Here is a 20,186-nt window from a genome sequence, read left to right as displayed (position 1 = left end):
CTGACATAATCAGCAATCTGACTTTTATCTCTGAAAACCGACAAACTATATCCAATTTTCCGATTATATCATGCCTAATTTTACAATATGAACTCATGTCTGATAACCACCTTACAGATTGTTTTGTAACAACTTTGAAAATGTTTTAAAACGTTATTTACAACTTGAATCTCGTACATGTTGATTTTCTTTTCTAAATATCTTCTGCTGACTAAATGCCATAAAATGCTGCCCTGAGTCTCAATCGCTGGCTACCTCGAGTGGAAAAATAAAGTGCGAACTTGGGAATACGATGAAAGCCTTTTGCCTTGTTAACTGAAGTTCGAACCTTTATAATACACTGCGCCGTCTTAAGAGGTAATGCATAAGTAAGTAAGTATTGCAACCTTGCCTCTAAAACATATAATAACACAAGCATAGGAGATATTGTTTTCATTTCATACCTTTTAAGTATTCATCCTGTACCTTTATGCAAAGTTTTAACAGTTTGATCCAATTCTGAAAAACACCTTCATGATCTTTTTTGGTATAGTCTTTAGATATGGACAATGGCTGACTCTATAGCATTTCTGTTGTGGTATCTGCGACCCTCAAGGATTTTTTTTTGAATTTTGGAAATAAAAAGAAGGCACAAGGGGCAAGGTCGTGCGAGTAAGGAGGGTGTGGTAGAATAGATACTCCTTTGAGCTTCAAAAACTGTGTCACTATAGAAGACTTGTGAGCTGAAACATTGTCATGCAGTAAGTTCATAACTGATAAAACCAAGCACTGGGCGTCTTTCTAACCTTTTCTCAAGCTTTTTTCAGTACAACTTCACAAAATACATCAATTTACCAGTAACTGTTCTACCACGCGGAATCGCTACCTGAACAGTTTCTCTATGACTGTTGAAGGAAACAGCGACATGGTCTTTTTTACACTTATAATTTTTCTTCTACAGTAGGTCTCCTTGCCAGCTTGGTGATTGCACTTTCTGGTTGGATGGAAGTAATGCACATTAGTCATAGCAAGATTTACTTCGATAGTAATACCATTTTCTGTTTCGTTTGATTTTACTGAGTATTTAAGCATAGATAGATCGTCGATTCATAGCCTTGACCCAAGGCCTACACATCTAAATATATCCAAACTCACACTCCCAATTCTTAAATGAATGATACATTACGGGATTATCATCATTTCAGATGTAGCCTTGATTTGTGTACTTTCATTTATGATGTGAAGTAAAATGAAAACAAAGTAAACAGAATAAAGGCATAGGAAACAGATATAAGAAACAATTTGAAAGGTACAGCAAGCATTTATTGTGCAATTATTCGCATTATTGTTTTCACATGTTTTAGACTAAGTGTAAACTGCCTTTCTAGTGGTATACTAATGAGCTTTATAACATAAAATATGTAACGGGACTAATTGTGAATATTTTTGTCTTCACTTTTATATTTAACACGTTCGTTTTCACAAAACATTAACTCGGTTTAATGCAAAAGTTGTCAATAAATTCAGGTACAATGTGATGCTAATTGCAAAAAAAAAACAGGCATCAAACTTAAAATGGCTTGTTTTGCATCTCAGAAAAGAGGCTATAGTGTATTGTGCCAGGTAAGACTATATTGTAGTGCAAGAAAGGTAAAAAGAAAGCTATAGTGTATTGCATTTAAGATACGAGGGAAGGGTATTTTGTAATAAATCTGAGGTTTGAGGGAAACTTATATTGCCATGTGGCAATGATTTTTATTGCACACACTTTAAATACTATTGTGTAGTGCATCTCAGTACGAGGGAAGGGCTTACTGCATTGTACTGAAGGTGTTTGAATTGCATCTAAGTTTTAAAAAAAAACTAAAAAGGCTATATTGTGTTGCATCCAGGGTTCGAGTGAACGATACAACACGAGTTGCATCTTGGGTAAATTTACACTAAAAGTCAAGGTCATTTTGTGATGCACTGAGATTCTGAGCTAAGTTAATGTATACTTAGTGAAGAAAAGAACAGTTTAATTAAACGCAATCACGTAACAATTCCACTTCACTGTTTATCGTCTGCATTTGAGAAAGTCAAAAATTACCATACCTAATACGATGAATAGTTTTAATGACATAATTCTTTTTGGCTTGTAAAATTACAGATAGAGTTCTAATAGAAGGTCCTTATATCACGTATTTGGACAAAATTCCATGTGGTTTAGGAGTCGTAAATACTTTTACAAAATTGATATTCGCCATCGCGGATTTATAAAAATTTTCGTACATGCTATTACTCAACAATCAAAGAGAAATTATAAGCTGATACACGAAAGTAACATATAAATAGGTGAGTAATAATTTCTTAAACAGATATATTTGAAATGTTTAGCCTGAATGTCCAAGTATCTCGAAAGCAATTTTCTAATGTCTACTGCAGAGTGTATAAATGGCTAGCTGCTAGACACAGGATATATCTACAATATAAAAGCAAATCTAAATACATTTTACATGCTTCTATATCAAATTTTACTTGGTTAAAGCAGTATAAAGCTTCTTAAATAACTTAGAATGTATAGTAGTGTTTTAAACATTCCACTATTTGTTGACAATAACTAAGAAAACAATATCGAAAATAATGAGTATATCTTAATTTGTCTTTACGTATGTTTTGAGAGGCATGTTTAATTTTGAATGAATAAGGTATAACAATCTTTCGTTTTTCATCTGTTTCTTTTAGGTTTTGTGTTGTTGTCCTTTCTTATATTCTTAATATTGCGGATTATTTTCTCTTTTTGAAGCCGTCATCTGTAACAATAAAAAAAAAAAAGATATTATCCTATATGTCTGTCACAATATTGTCCATGAATGTAACAAGTTCTAGTAAATAAGAAACCAGTCAGTATTCATTACACCGATGTCCATTGTTTCAATATTCTAACCTTTATCCTGCTAAATTTCTAAAATGAACCGGTCTATCATTCAATTTGGGCAGTACCATTTATTATTTGAAGGGGTGTTCAACGAAAAATTACAGACTGAATAGCGAGCAGTGCAGACCATGATCAGACTACAACGGTCTAAAAGGCAAACTCACTGGTCGCCGGCAGACTAAAGGTTAAGCACACTCATACATGTTCCTTCCTAATAACGGTAACAAATAGCATTATAACAATACCATTTGCATATAATAGCTCAAAAGAACACATTGCACTATGTACGGATGTCCTCTTTGGTATGTAAAAGTCTTCATTCTGCAAGACTTGCATTTGCAAATTTCCACCCCCTCCACCCCAAACGTCTCCTGCTTTTGAAAAGCTTTTGCAGAGATAGACTTAACAGGGCCAAAAGATCCGTCTATTTAAGTTGGGACTACAGCATACATTGTAACATTGTAATAGCTGAAATTAGAACAGAAGTTATAAGTAATATCTGTAAGTAATATTTATAACGATGTCTATGGTATCAGAACTATTGATTGTCTTCACTTATATGGCAAGTACTAATAGCCTTAACAATTATTTTGCACACAACTGGTATGTAAACAAATGATTACCCTTTTCAGTAACAGATCTATCAGCCGACGTTTGAGAAGGTTCTCCCTCCGAGCCACTGAACTTTCTGTTGATGACGTAGGCTGTGATGTAGTTTGCTGACTCTCCGTAGTTTCTGGCGTAGTTTGTGCACTCTCTGTAGGTTCTGGTGTAGTTTGTGGACTATGTGTAGGTTGTGTAGTGTCTTGTTCTTCAGTAGTCGGTGGGTTGGTGGCTGTTTCACGTAGGCTGTGATGTAGTTTGCTGACTCTCTGTAGGTTCTGGTGTAGTTTGTGGACTATGTGTAGGTTGTGTAGTGTCTTGTTCTTCAGTAGTCGGTGGGTTGGTGGCTGTTTCACGTAGGCTGTGATGTAGTTTGCTGACTCTCCGTAGTTTCTGGCGTAGTTTGTGGACTATGTGTAGGTTGTGTAGTGTCTTGTTCTTCAGTAGTCGGTGGGTTGGTGGCTGTTTCACGTAGGCTGTGATGTAGTTTGCTGACTCTCCGTAGTTTCTGGCGTAGTTTGTGGACTATGTGTAGGTTGTGTAGTGTCTTGTTCTTCAGTAGTCGGTGGGTTGGTGGCTGTTTCACTACCAAAGTCCCATGTTGTCGTCCATACTGTTCTCGTAGTCGTAGTCTCTTTAGGGATATATACATGTATTAGTTAAGGTAGTGGACTCGTAATAACAATCGACAATTTCCGTGCCATTACGTTTCACCCAGAGGCAACTTCGGCATCCTTCGGGCCATATCAGAATATCATTTTCCTAACAACCGGAGAATGCCGAAATAACAATTACGGAATCGAACGGAATATGTCGATTGTGATCACGGGTCAAATAGGTTAATCATAGCAATTTGACTTCTACCCTTACCTTTTCTTCAAAAACAGATTGAACTGGCGACATGTAATATTTAGACACGTTAATGCCTATTCTATCTATTAACCAGTGTTTATTATTGGAAGGCAATGACCGTATGAGCAAATAAAATGATACATCGACAGTTGATAATTTGTGATATGTTTATGACAAATAGGAGCCAAGTTCAAAAATCGAATGTTATGGCATACAAGAATAAAATGTAAATAATAAAATTTGCAGGGGCTAGTATAGAAAAACCAGAAGTCATTAAGGGGAATTGGAACAGTTGCCTATATGTATATAGGGCAAAAAATTTCCTACGGGCAGAATTTCTTTAAACTTTAGTTTATACTAATTTATTTTAGCTCGATTGTGATGAAAGCTTCAAGCTTATTGTAACCATTCTCGAGTCCGCTTCCTGGAAAAACCAGTACTGGTGTCATATGAGAAGTCATGGTCGTGACCCCAGTGGGGCTCGAACCCACGATCCCTGGATTTAGCGGCCGACACCTTATCCACTAGACCACCACTCCCCTTTTAACTTTGTGTACTGACTGGGAAACAAGTTTAAAACAGAAATATGTATCAAAAATCGTATGTACCCAGGCTTGATCTTGAATTATCTGCCCTTGAAAGTAATTTTTTTTCAGTATTTTCCGACTTTCAAGGGCAGATAATTCATGACCAAGGCTGGGTTCCTATGGTTTGTTTTATTTCATATTTCTGGTTTCGATTTGATTCTCTGTCAGTACAAAAATTTAAAGAAGAAATTCCCTCTGTAAGAAGATTTTTGCCTCATGTCAATATAGAGACTGTTGCAAATGTCATTAACTATGAACATGACAAAGTGATACCATAAAGTTTTAGTCTTTCCCATGGACTGAATTTCTTTAAACTTTGTACTGACTGCAAAAAAAGTCTGAAACAGAAATAGAATTTAAAATACACAGTTCTCTAGCCTTGATCTTGAATTATCTGCGCTTGAAAATTGGATTTTTTTAGTATTTTCTGATTTTCAAGGGCAGATAATTCTCAAGATCAGCATGGGTACCTATGCTTTTTAATATACATTTCAGTTTTAAACTTGATTCTTAGTCAGTACACAAAGTTTAAAGAAATTCTGCCCGTAGTAAAAATTTTGCCTATATACATATAGGCAACTTTCTCATTTCCCCTTAATTGATCATTTTCAATCACACTCAGACAAGCTAACATTTCAATTTGTACCATAAGGTCCTTCATATAATTTTCCCTTGTTAACTGCTTTCAGTTTTTTTATGTATATCACTTTGTGGTCACTGCAATTAAAATTGAGAAAATCGAGGGCTTAGAGCGAAACTGGTCTATCTGTATATAGAAACAGAAGCAGATAGACCAGTTTCGCTCTAAGCCCTCGACATGAGAATTTTATCTGAATCCTATCTGTATAATCAGATACTTAATTAGATTGTTCCTGGATTCTGTACAAGTACACACGTGTTCTCCGCAAGTAAATACCACAGTCCCCAATCTTAAGAGGTGGAGAACAAATGATTCCAGACACAATACCTTTTATCAAATAGTCACCAAGAACATACGCCTCGTCCCTACTGAGCTAAGTGGTGGACTTAAGGCAGTAGTTTACAAACAACATACGAAATGCAATTTCACACAAAATAAAAGTAAGAAAACTAAAGAAAAATAATAGGTAGGTAACATTTATTGAATGGCTTTTCGTCTATTGCCTAAGGTACAGTCAGAATAATTTGTGTTTTCGATGTATCGGTAAACACAGATAGCGCTTCACTCTTTTGAATTCTGCCATTGCTATAATAATAGATAAATCGCTGTATATAATAAGATTTAGGTACTATATGGTTGATTTGTGTAAATTACAGTCGTAGCTGGATCCCAGTATTACATATTATATCCTAGTGAAAATAAACCAACCATTTCTAAGATCAAGTACAGATTTTAAAACACTATAAAGGACTTTTGACCAATCAGAGACGAAATCTATAAATAGCACCAGTCACACCGCACTTCTGTGGCCTAGGTAAAAATAAATAATAAATGGACAGACTGGTGACCATGATTATTCGGTATGCAGCAATTGATATAGAAACATCAAGGACTTAGCAAATATTCTATCCCAGTACCTTGATAAGCAACTATTGATGATACACAGTCAGGGCGGATAAATATTAATTAAAGAAGAAGACGTCTGAGCTTCCTAGACAGAAGAAGAATTGTAACCTCGTAGCTAGATAAGGAGTTTAGCTATAGGGCCACAGGCTCAAGAAGTTAAGACGGAGTTCAACCTATTTAGAAAGAGGAGTTCCAGTAATTTTAGCCTACTGGCGGATAAGTTTAACATCTGATGTAGTTACAAATAGTATATTGTTAGTTTTAAACATTGTGTGAAAAGATAAAGCTGACGGATTGCTTCGTATACATCAAATATGAAAGATATAAAAAATGGGATTGGTAAAACCAAACCGAGGGAGGAGAAAGGGTAAGTAAACCATGCGGGTTGATGGGGGCTTAAAAAAGCAGTAAGGCATACAAAGGGAGGAGGTGTGAAAGGAAGTAATATCACCAACATACAAGACAACATAAATAACATAAAAAGAAATGTTCATATCATAACATCACATGGATGAAAAGTGAGTATAAAAAGAAACACTTAAATAGCAAGTTGATAACAGGGGCACATCCTTGGAACGTTTATTAATTTATAGAAATGAAACTAGATTTAAACGCGTTTGGAACATTCTAAGCGCACACCTACTCGGTAACAAATCATTGTAAATTAAATAATTCCCTTCTGAAATAAACTTAACAAAAGTGACAAAATTCCAGACTGTATAAAGTAAAATATATGGATAGGGTCAACTTGAGGTATCAGTATACCATACCATTGTATTCAATAACTTATCTGACTCAGAGCACAAGGATCATAACCTTAAAAGACACGACTAGGTACTATGCACGATAAAACTCTGCTTTTTTGTATGACCTAAGCACAAAGCACGAGATAGTCTCTGAGTATTCACTGTAACATTAAATAGGAAAGGGTAGAACTATTGAGAGGTCAGTTACCAAACATGCATCGTGCGTTATGATTTTTTGCACCGTACCCTCTTATAAGATATTTTCTGAAAACTTTTACATGTATTCGATTGAAAAAGCATTATGTTTAATTTTCCATAGTTTATAACAACATCCCCATAGAATACAGGGTGGGTAAGATCAACTTTATGAAATGTTTGAGGTTTGTGTCATTATTAGGTTTATTTATGTCATCATTCTATCAAGTTTGGAGGATCTGTGGTAAGAAAGTCTGAGAAAAGATCCTTTTGAAGCATAGAACACAACCAAACAACATAACTGAGCCGCGCCATGAGAAAACCAACATAGTGGCTTTGCGAACAGCATGGATCCAGACCAGCCTGCGCATCCGCGCAGTCTGGTCAGGATCCATGCTTTTCGCTAACGGTTTCTCTAATTGCAATAGGCTTTGAAAGCGAACAGCATGGTTCCTGACAAGACTGAGCGGCGCAGGCTGATCTGGACCCTACTTGCATATTTCCCGCCAGCCTCGTTTTCACGTGGACCTTGATAAGGATCTCTGCAAACACCACAGCGGCCATTGTTTACTCCCCACTGATTCTGAAACAAATGCACATACATTAAGACTTAATTATTTCTAATGGTTGTATAATTTTTACAACCACAATCGATTGCCCGTATAGACAACTCCTCAAGACAGACATTACCCATTTTAAGTACCGAAATTTATTTAGTATACAGCAGACATTTCGTTTCCAGAAGCTTCCTTGGTTCTTAACTAATTCGGACACATAATCCAGACTCTTACCTAAGAGAATGGTAGTGTTTTTGGTGAGAGGGACAGGAAATTTGTCTTACCGGAATTAATTGAAATTGAAGTCGTTAAAAGTCCGTAAAGCTCCAGTGTATTCACCCCTACTAATTATGGCATGGATTTACTTTTTGGGATAAGATAAAGCCGAGGTCCTCTATCAAATTTTACATGCAAAGGTTACCTGTTTCATTTACAGTTAGAACCTGTGTTTTACTGTAACTTAGTACTTGTTTTAAGCTTATTTAAAGCCGCAACCTGTAACCCACATGGGCGACCCGTCCAAAAGTCTGTAATTACTCATATAAGTGGGAGGATAGTAAAAGATGCAGAAGACGCTCGAATTCCAGACACTGCTATGATTCTTAGCATGCCAGATGTAAAGCACCCACACGCGGGACTCTTATCCCAGTGTTAGTATTTTTAGTTGAAGGAGCGGGTGCTCGAAGTCACGATCCCTGGTTTTGGAGTCAGATCTACATTAACTTTTGCATATGATAACGTGATTAATGGAGCTCGATAGATAAATGTCTTTAAATTATTACAGTTATTCCTCCGCAGGTCAACTGGTGGTCCATATCGTTAAACGGTGTGTTGAAACCGTATCTGTGAGCAGTAGACCGCGAAGGCGGGTCTGTTATTCGACCATGCCCCACGACGGCGGTTGCAAAGCTCAGTAGCATCAACAAAGAACTAATAGCCATGCTTGCTCTGTACTGTGTCGTTTAAAGTGGCCTGTATTAAACTGTTATCTGAAAGATTAAATCTGCAAATTACAATATTCTTTGAATCGTGGTAATATGTGTTTAAAGGTATTTCTTATTTGAAAATAATAATTGATATATATAGTTAATGTAATTTAAAACATAAGATTAACAAGTTTATGTGTAAAATCCGAACTGTGCATTAGGTTTAAAACAGTAAAGACTTAATGTATATATCGCTAAGCCAAGTATATATATATTTACAAATGTACTACAGTAAAAACAATCTGGATGACTGTTACTGCAAGACATGTTCTTATGAGTGTTGCGCTAACTACATAGTAAAATTAAATACAATTTTGATGAGGATTTTCAACAGGTAAAGTAAATATCTGAAGAATAAATATTTTAGTGGAAGAGTAGCATTAGATATCTTTAAGAAATAGTTTATACGATTTTTAAATAAAATGAAACGGAAGATAATATACAAAATTATTTCTAACATTATCTTGGCAAATTTAGCGTATTATTTCTTATTATCAAATCAACAAATGTTAATAATTATCATTAAGAAAGAAGAGGAAATCTATATATTAAAACACTAAACATCGCAAACATTAGTACGTACCTCTTGTAAAATACTTTCTTCCAGACTGATTATCAGTTTGGTAAAATTTTCCATTTATATACATAATTGGCATCCAATCCTATGATTATTACTCAATTTTACCTTAGCAACTGTATCTCCTAATACGTACTTGAATCGATTTTCCTAGCTCCGTGTAGACGGTCGGGTCTAAAGTCTTATCTGAGGTAACGGAATTCAGACGAAATGGAAACGGTCATTCATCCATCTAGATTCAGCCCAAAATAGCGGAAAACTGAGTAAATGGTACAGGTCGCGCAAGGTGTGCATTTTGGGCCATTTTTGCCTCAAAATTTAGTGTCCTGAAACCTACGTTTTACTCGTTTTTATCACAGAAGCAACAGAATCGGCAGGCTGAAAATGTCACACAATGAAGTGCTAAGTCTATGCAATACATTCGCTCAAACTTGCCTTGAATTTATCAAAATTGGATTTTTCATGATTTTTTTCGCACTGGTATCAGCGCAGATTTGTGGAATTTTCAAATTAATTGTCCCTTGCCCCCATAAAGAATTATAGGTCACAATAAGCTAAATAGTTTTCCCTATATATTCTACATAAAACTGACCTTTTTTAAAGAGCTACCAAACATAACTAGACCCATTTCAGAGAACAAATCCTTACCTCATTTTAAAGAGTTATGATAAAACTGATATAAAATGAAGAGAAAAGTAGGGGCCATGTATCTTCTAAGAGAGATTTTTCTGGTCACATTTGCTTACTGTAAACTGACATTAAAATCACACTGCTGTGACCTGGAAGTACTACTCATACTAAAATTGAGCTTGACTTCACCAAATACAACCTGCTCTCCCATTTTTCCTACCAAAATGTCAAAAATACATCCACAATGAAATTTAAACAGAAACTAGCTTCATTTTAGACCTCTGTTGCCATGCCAAGTGAAAAATTAGTGTTCAAATACCTGGCAGCCATTACGCGACTAGACCAGATGGCTCCCACGCTGGTTCCTTTAGTTTAGTTAGGCCACAACCAAATTGGCACGGTGTTGGGGTAAATATTGACCCGTCCGGAAAAACTGTAGCAAGCGCCTTTAAGTGTAAGTTTCCACTTCAGTAAACCCGCATTCCGCTTAAAGTCCATTTCAACTCAAAATACTAAATCCCCTCACCTAACCCAATCCCGAAAGGCGTGTTCATAATCTCTTCTCCATACGAATAACACACGTTGTGTATTTCTGTCTGTATGTTTTTTTTAGTTAATGACCCTGTAAAGCAATCATAACGTAACAATTTAAAAGCAAAATTAGTGGTAAAATGTCGTGGAATTGTAGACTATCCTTTAAAGTTAAGGTTGCGGCCCTTTCCCATTCTGTTCATCGTCACTGAAAGTTGCATTCCTCCCTAACCGATTTATCGAAATTCTTGGTGTGAGGTATTTTCAACGCTTGCGCTCCAAGTAAATACCAAAAGCACTATACATCAAGATAATACTACCGCATATACGTTAGACAACATCGCACAAGAAATTGATACAAAGTTTAAAGCTCTACATAATCAGTCAAAAGCTGTAAAAATAGACAGAATCGAATTCACTACATATACTGTAGAAGAATTGCACCTAAAGTTTAAAAGGAAAAGAGCAAACGGAAAAGCCACATATACCGTTAAAAGCACCACTACATATTCAAAATGTTCACACATACAGATGAAAGCGCCCTATATACAGTGTTATGCACATCACATACAAGGTTACACATTGCATATAAACGTAGAAGCACACCATATACTGATATGAATACAGCATAAAGGGATGTATCAACATCAGAATGTAGCAATGGCGCTCCATAGAATATGTTCAGTAACCATGTTTCTTTAAAGGTCATCGAGTAGAAAAGCCCCATACTCGTGGCTTCACTATATGTGATCATGTATCGAAATAGACCTTTTCGGCGTAAATGGAAATGTACATGACTACGTGTATGTATACGTACTTTAATCAATTTCGAGGAGTTTTCTCAAAACACTGGACACATCGTGAATAGCAAGAACTTTAAGGATTTGTTTGTTTGTTTGTGTTGGGTTTAACGCCATTTTTCATCAGTACATGTATTTCAGTTATGTAACGGCGGGCAGTTAATTTAACCAGTGTTCCTGGATTCTGTACCTGTTCTCCGCAAGTAACTGTCAACTTCCCAACATGAATCAGAGGGTGGAGGACGAATGATATTAGACACAATGTCTTTTATCAAATCGTCACAGAGAACATACAGCCCGCCCAAGGATCGAACTCACGACCCCGCGATCCGTAGATCGACGTTCTCCCTACTGAGCTAAGCGGGCGGGTTTAATTCTAAAGAATGATTCAGCCAGTTTACATACAAAGTCAAACAGGAACGTACGTAATAAAAAGTCTGACACAATCGAACCATCAGTTCTTCCTCGGATTGTCTAAGTCAGCTGTGCCATGACTATGATGCTTGATATTAATATGAACTAATGGAACGTTATTCGTTGTTGTCTAAAGAACAGAGGCATGCTCACTTGATGTTGATGATTTATTATATCCAGTTTCAATTCATTTTAATGAGAACTGTAAAATGAGCTGGAAACGACAGTTTTTCACGGTGAAGGACCGACGGACGACGGATACAGTATGCCTCACGGGTCTTCGACACCGGGGTTTTTTTCTGTTTAGATTCAATAATTAGGGACGGCCAATAGAAAAAAGCTTGGTCTGTCAGATTTTGCTCAGACTCGTTTCCACTTTACGTAGTACATAAAAACTTGGTGCGAAACATCTATTTACATAAATTTTACAATACAATTGCGGGAAGCAATTTTTTATGCGTCTTTGCAAACCATAATTTTATTTCTTCTGTAAACAGTATCATGTAAAAAATAAACATGTATAAATGGATAAAAGCAACAGGTTATGCACAATAAGAACTTATTACGGTGTAGCTGATTAAGCACAAAGGTAAAAATTTTACTTGCCGTTTTTAAATTTAGTTTTAATGGGCAACATAATTACTGCACGAGAAGCAATATATATGTGGATATCCTTGCTTGAATAAAAGTCAAATTATAATGATACTGTCTTTCAAACTGTAGGAACTGTATGAAACAGAATAAAATACTTCTAGTTGTTACGAACGAAGAGAACGTATTTTTGTTTAATATCTAGACCACTCGCCCGCTTAGCTCAGTAGGAAGTGCACAGATCTACGGAACGTGGGGTCGTGAGTTCGATCCTCGGGTTAGGCGTTTGTTCGCAGTGACAATTTGATAAAAGACATTGTGTCTGAAATCATTCGTCCTCCACCTTTGATTCATGTGGAGAAGTTTGCAGTTACTTTGTACTGGTATAGAACCCTGATATTTCAAAACTTCAGAATATACTTAGAAAATTCACCAAATAAAAATGATAGGGTCGCGTGCTTGAATTTTTGCTTGACTGATTTGACGCTAATTTTTATAATGGAAGTCTATGGGAAATCGTAACTTTCATAAACTTCCGGAAGATTATAATTATGCTCTCGCTCTCGCATATTCATATTATCATTGACAATTTCAATAGAATATATATTGCTTTTCGTTGTCATATAGCGAAAAAGATTTAGATGTAAACGTATTAAATTTCATGTATTGCAGGGCTCTCATTAAGTCCTTTTCATGTATTGCAGGGCTCTCATTAAGTCCTTTCCATGTATTGCAGGGCTCTCATTAAGTCCTTTTCATGTATTGCAGGGCTCTCATTAAGTCCTTTTCATGTATTGCAGGGCTCTCATTAAGTCCTTTTTATGTATTGCAGGGCTCTCATTAAGTCCTTTTCATGTATTGCAGGGCTCTCATTAAGTCCTTTTAAAGTTTCCTAATATTACAACAACTCTGAAAACAATCTATAATATTCATATATAATATTCACAAAATGTTAGAAAATCTTTCACAAACTTTGAGCGAAATTTTTCTCTCTAAAAGATCCGCAAAATCTAGGTTCTGAGAAAATGGCCTCGAGTACTTACTGTAATAAAGATATGTGATTTTCTATTTTGCCCAAAAAAAAGGTCATCATTTTCGCACTGTCGAAAAAACACGATTACTGAGTTCGTGATCATTTTGGTTTCGCGATATTTTTCATGCAAATAAAAAGTACACGAACGACTGTGCTTCGTTTCACGACCTTTTTAACCCTTTATGAAATCGTACTTAAATATATATTTATGAACACCAGGTATTTTTCTCGTAATAAAAAGGTGTCAAAATAGATGTGACTTTTAAACTAAATATATTTGTTAAATATTAGTTTGAGATCAAAATACACTTTTTCTCTTCTATTGACTTTAAAATCACTTATTGATACAGCAGAAACAGGAATCATTTTACTGATTGTGAATTTTTCAAGTGAGTACTGACATTAAATACAAGTAAATTTTAATTTTGCATTTTAGAGGTGCTTATATCCTTTTAAACACAAGTATGATAAAAACTGACATAACAAGTATATCATACAGTACGATTTATAATTATTTCAAATTCGGTACATGTTAATCAGTTTTGATTTATGAAATACTTGTATCATCGCCAGCTATTCTCATAATGTATAACCATTATTTGAATTTAATTGATTTAATCATAATATAAAGAGTATCTTGTATGCGGCCTTCAAGTATATAAGATATGTAACAGTTGCAATCGTTTTTGCAAATCTAATAGCTCCCGGTTTTTTTTTTTTTTTTTTTTTTTTTTTTTTTTTTTTGGCTTCGCCGGTATTTGGCAAATTCAAACTATATCCATACTCGCTTTACAAAAATGAAAACTTTCTTCCAATAAATGTATTAAGAAACCTGTTTGAGAGTTAAATTGATGTTACTTCACTTCATTATTATTTGTTTGTTTGTAAATATTTATGAAAAGATTGCATTCGCCACGGTTATTTGAAAAGTGGTCTATTGCATGGTAAAATTTTTGGACATGTCAAAACTATTCTGCTATGGCAGAATTTTCTGAAAAATGTGTTTTTTATGTAGTTCCATGTAGCTAGTACCTTTGTAACCACTTGTCAGAATGAACTGAAACTTTTATCCTCCCACAACTGTTATTATTCAGTATGGTGGGCTCCGTGGCCGAGAGGTTAAGGTCGCTAACTTAAAATCACTTGCCCCTCCCCGATGTGTGTTCGAGGCTCACTCGGTGCGTTGAATTCCTCATGTGAGGAAGCCATCCAGCTGGCTTACAGAAGGTCGTGATGAAATCAAGCATGGAGGGGTACTTTGGATTTTCCTCCACCATCAAAGCTGGAATGTCGCCGTGTGATATAGAATTGTGTCGGTGCGACGTTAAACCAATCAAAAACAAGTATGATACTGTTGTACTTTTTTCAGATTTGACTTTGCTCATTTGTAGAATCCAGGGAGAAGTTGGCAATGATTAACAGTTTTTGGCCACGCGTCCTGTAGATCATACCGCCTGTCCGTATCAAATTGTTTGTGTTTTTCGTTTTTATATATCGACTGACTAAACAATTTCAATTTCAAAACTTAATTTAAGTCCGCAAAAAGCCTGCACTGTTATTTGTTATAGAAAACACATGTTTACGGGGGATTCTCCTAATTTCTGACCTCTGAATTGTTCCACAGTCTATCATTAGGTTTTATTGTTACAAATCTGTTTGGGTTACACGATTTTTAATAACGGTGCTACTTTAAAGTTTGTTTCAGTGTTTAAATGATCAATAGGTAGTGTAGTAATACCATCGGTATTAGATAGGGACATAAAGATATAAAACGTGATTGTATTATCAAATAGTTAGAACAGTACAGTGTTTCATTATAGAAGTTTTAAAAGATATTTTACACTAATATTTAAATATACGATTTGATGGCAATATTACATATATATGACAGTTTTAAATATCACCATAAGATAGACATTTCTCAGAGATGTGCATATGTCATGTAAAATTATGGGCGATTCAGGTAAATTTGAAAGCAACACACTTGATAAATATTTTAATAATTTGTTCCACGACCAAATAGAATTTAGTTTAAGCCATGAAGAAGTATTCGAAATTCAAAAAGGAATTGAATATTTGGTTTGTTTGATTACTTGCGCAGTTGACGAAGATGTGGCACAACTAAAAAGGGATATTTCAATTCAATTTATGGATCTATATCCTGAGCATAGATTCATTTCTGACGGAAATTCTGGTGGATACAAAATCGTAAAGGTTGGCAGTTTCTACGAAAATACAAAGAACGGATATCCCGATGAGTTTGATTTTATCTACATTCTTAGCACATTTGCAGTTGACGGGCATAATAGCTCAGAAATGTTCTGGCGCGAAAATTACATGATTCTGAATCCCCTTCATGATGCAATAAAGGACATTTTGACGCGTCGACAAATTGAGTTACCTAATGATTGTTTCGTGACCGGGGAAGGCAACACGATTTCATTTAACGGTTATGATAGGACTGAAGGACCAGCGTCAAAACTAAAATTTTCCTACTGGAATTGTTACACAGAGGAAATTAAATACATCTATGTTGATATTGTACCTTCTTTCAAAATAATTGATCGGAATATTCGGTCCAGAATAAGGGAAGTTTGCCATTTAAAAGATTTCACAAGCGAAGTGACTGCAACAGGTAGCTACCTAATAACTAAGGAAGTGTCATTTACTACGACGGAAGTTCATTTCATTACAAATGTATTATCAACCAAACACTGGAAAACATATAGAATTTTGAAATACTTGTTCAACGGAAACCGCAATGGTAATATACTGCACTCTTCCACCACATGTTCTGGAGGAATAACATCTTATATGATAAAGGTTGCTATGATGCATCATCATTGCGCATGTGCAAATCATGGACTTAAACTCTCTGAATGTGTGATAAAAGTCCTGGAGGATTTACAGCATTTTTGTACACATTACATGGACGTAGATAGAACCAATCAGCTAAGAAAATTAAATGGGGGACAGTTCAATCTGAGCCCAAATGTAGTCACGCAAACTGTTCACCATTTGCAAAACTTACTAATGAAATTGGAATTAATGAAAGTGCTTGATTTGCAACTAAACCCCAAACCAGTGGTCATCCAAGTAGTGACTGAAACTGAAAACCGATCATCAATGGGCGGAAGATCCCGAAACAGATCATCAAAGATTTCTCTCTTTTCACATTCAGTGTCAAACATGACCACTTGTTCTAACAGTGACGAGGAATGGGTGGATAATTTAGCGACTATTACATTTCGGGCATTAAAATATAGAAAAAGAAATAGCGGCGATGCAGAAGTAAACATTAAAAGGAATAAGCTCTCAAACGAAAACTTAAATCGCCAGGACAATGTAGCAGTACTTCTTCCTACCTTTTTTGAAACCCCTGAAAATGAAGACTCATGCCTGTCTTCTGTTGAACAATCCCCTGATGTTGAAACCATGGATTTAGAGTCAAACTATACCGCATCTAGTACAGCAGAAATATATCATGATGAACTGTCTTTTATAATGTATGCTGATGAAAACAAAAGTCTGAACTCTATTGTCACAAACGACAGAGAAAATAGTTTTATGCGGACACACAGAAACAATAGTGAATGGGATCAAAACTCCACGATGCTGCATATCGGTGCTAGAAGAAAGCCCGAACGAAAGCAGTCGCGTCGGAAATCTTGTGTCACAAACGATGGAACAAGTGTTTCTGAAATTATACCTATGATGAAACCAGTTAATGATCCGGTGGTGAGGTCCTTTAGTGCTAATGTAATGCCTGGTGGTAGAAAAAATGTTTCGAAGGATATGGGAAAACAGCAACAAGACCAAGCTTCCCTGACAAAGTATGTTAGTGAAAATGAAAAACATAAAGAAAACACCAATTGTTGTAATTGTGTCTTATTGTAAAAGATAATAGGTAAGGGTAGTTTTCTCGGAAGCACAGAGTACCAAAAGCACAGCCCCAGAGCCACGCATTCACATAGTAGGCCCACAAAAAAGAAGCTGTAATGGAAAAATATTTCAGACGGGTTGCTTCAAACATCCAACAAATTCATATTAATATTAGCTAAATATTGATAAAGGGGAAGGAAATGGTAAAGGGCGAAAAGGGGTCGGGGGTGGGGGAGGAATCCGAAGGGGAAAGTTGAACAAGGACAAATATACAAGGGAATGCCATGTTCTTTAAAAACAGTCGCACTACAACGTAAACCACAATAGCGCAGACACTCATGTACCAAAGACAAACACACAACGACGATCAACTGAATAACATAGAAAAAACGAACAAGCAACACCTAAGAAAACAGTAGGGCACAGTTATAGGCTCACAAGCTAACAAACGCACCCACACAAGTTGGAAAAAACAATCAAGTACCGTCTTGGGATTCGGCTGCCAAAATAAAGAGGAGCCACGAAAACGTACTAAAAGTAAAGTGGGGGGGGGGGGGGGGTGCAAAAAGTAGCGTAAATGCAAGGGAAAGGAGAGGGCAAAAGTGGGAGTGCGGCGGAGGAAAAACGCTTACAATAAACAAGAAAACATATGCAATACACAATACAAGACAGACAAAACAACCTGTTGAAAATAGGGGCACCGCCTTGGAACGGTTGACTATTGTAAGAATTTGCGAATAGGAAATTTGAAAGAAAATGATTATTGAATAGTCAACAGAACAAACAATAAATGTTTCAGTAATGTAGCATACGAATTGTTTTAAGTATTCAGTTATTACCGAATGAAGATTCTGTTAAAATGGATGTTGTTGTTTGAACATTTCATTGGCTATGAAATATTTATAACGGAACTTGATTTTATCAACATTGAATAATCAATCGACTGTTGTAATGGAATGTTCAACAGCACCTTTCTAGATAAATTGGAAGTATATCAGCATTTATATATCTCTCTCATAAATTGTCATTTTATGACATCATTGCACACAAATAAGCAAAATGACAATGTCTCACGACATTGAAATACATATAAAGATAAAGTGAACTTGTCTCTGTGTTTACATAATCAATATTATACGTTATCGCAATTTAATAATAATCGTAGCAAGAGAATTGTTCTCATCATTAAAACACCCTTTGAAAAAATACTGTAATCAAAAAGTACAAAAATCTCAATATAACAATATGGTGTTTTCATGACATTTCCCAAATTAAGTTACTTACGAAATAAAACATAGGTAACTATAGAGGATGTAAAATGTTAATATTACTAAAATGTTCCTTTGTACTTTGTTAAGTCTTTACATGTATATGTTAACGTTAACAAATATTCAAACTCGAGTTTCTCTGATTTAAGGGGGAATGGTAGAGACCGTACCATAGCTCTTCACATTCTTCGATTTTTCAAAAAAAGTGGTTTTTACAAGAGCACCGGTTACGATTAAAAATGTAAACAACGGACTCTGTCTATGAATTATTTGAATGAATGAATGATCGTCGATCTTAGTCATAATACTGATTGACAGTGAATGCTAATGACTCCATGTGTTGCAGAAAGGTATTTAGTTTGTAACTGTAATTTCCTATCAATTGATATCCTCTCGAAACTGGTAAAGTAAATTGCTTGTATTTGGACAAAGCCATTCGCCAGCTGCTAAAAAGGCAAATATATAAGATTCAGTGTAAGTTATATTTCACTGGTACTACCAGTTAGTAAGTTCATACCCTATAAAACACGTCAGAGAAATTTGGACAGTTTTGACCGATTAAAACGTTTGCAGCATTAGATTATATTTTTTTCTTCACACGAAAATTGCCGTTAGATAACAAAGCGAATACGCCGATAAGCCGGAGTATGCCGATTATGTGTTATTGTCACAAAACTGTTCCAGTTCACGTAATGCAATCGGTGCACTTAAACTGCCTAGCTATAGCTACTGCTGTTATAGGGAAGTGGTAGAGTGTCTGCCTTAGGTGTGAGAGGTCCTGGGTGCGAGTCCCATTTAGAGCTTAACAATTTTCATTTTGCTACAGCATCTTTTTGCTGTTAAAGGACTGTTCCAGTTGTTCTGTATTTTTAGCACACAGTATCATGGATCATTATTTAGAAATCCAGATCACAGTTGAATGTTAAATCAAATGCACCCAAGTAGAAAATATTCGCTATATTATGTCCCTTTGATGTTTCTGCTCTCCAGGTCCATGAAGAGATACATTTCCTTGATCACAAAATTTTCTTTTACATGAAAATATTAAATGCTCATTACTCTACGCTTCTGGTTAAAATATTGTTAATATATCTATTTTTGAGAAATATATGTACATTTGTCTTCATTTCAAAGCTTGCTAACAGTCTTATATACCAAAATAAACTTGACGACATTTCCAATTTATTTCATCATCTTTTAGAGCGATATACATGCGTATGACGTTACCATGACGTCGCAAACATGACCCGATTACATATTTAATTTAAGTAAAAGGAATGTATGTGTGACGTTTTCAAAGTAATCGAAACATATGTGTAATCTGTATGATGGTACGCTTATTTTAAGATATTACGATTGAAGAAAAAATATCTTGTAAACTGGTTATGATTAAAAATTGGATTTTCTTTGCATAGTCTTACAGTTGACCGTGTTTCGCACCATGTTTCAATTTTAAAACAACTTTTACCGTGCCGTTTTTATGCACCCGAAG

This window comes from Mercenaria mercenaria, chromosome 10 (genome assembly GCF_021730395.1).
Source record: "Mercenaria mercenaria strain notata chromosome 10, MADL_Memer_1, whole genome shotgun sequence".
Lineage (NCBI taxonomy): Eukaryota > Metazoa > Mollusca > Bivalvia > Venerida > Veneridae > Mercenaria > Mercenaria mercenaria.
The sequence above is the reverse complement of the archived record's forward strand: the minus strand, read 5'-3'. Positions refer to the sequence as shown.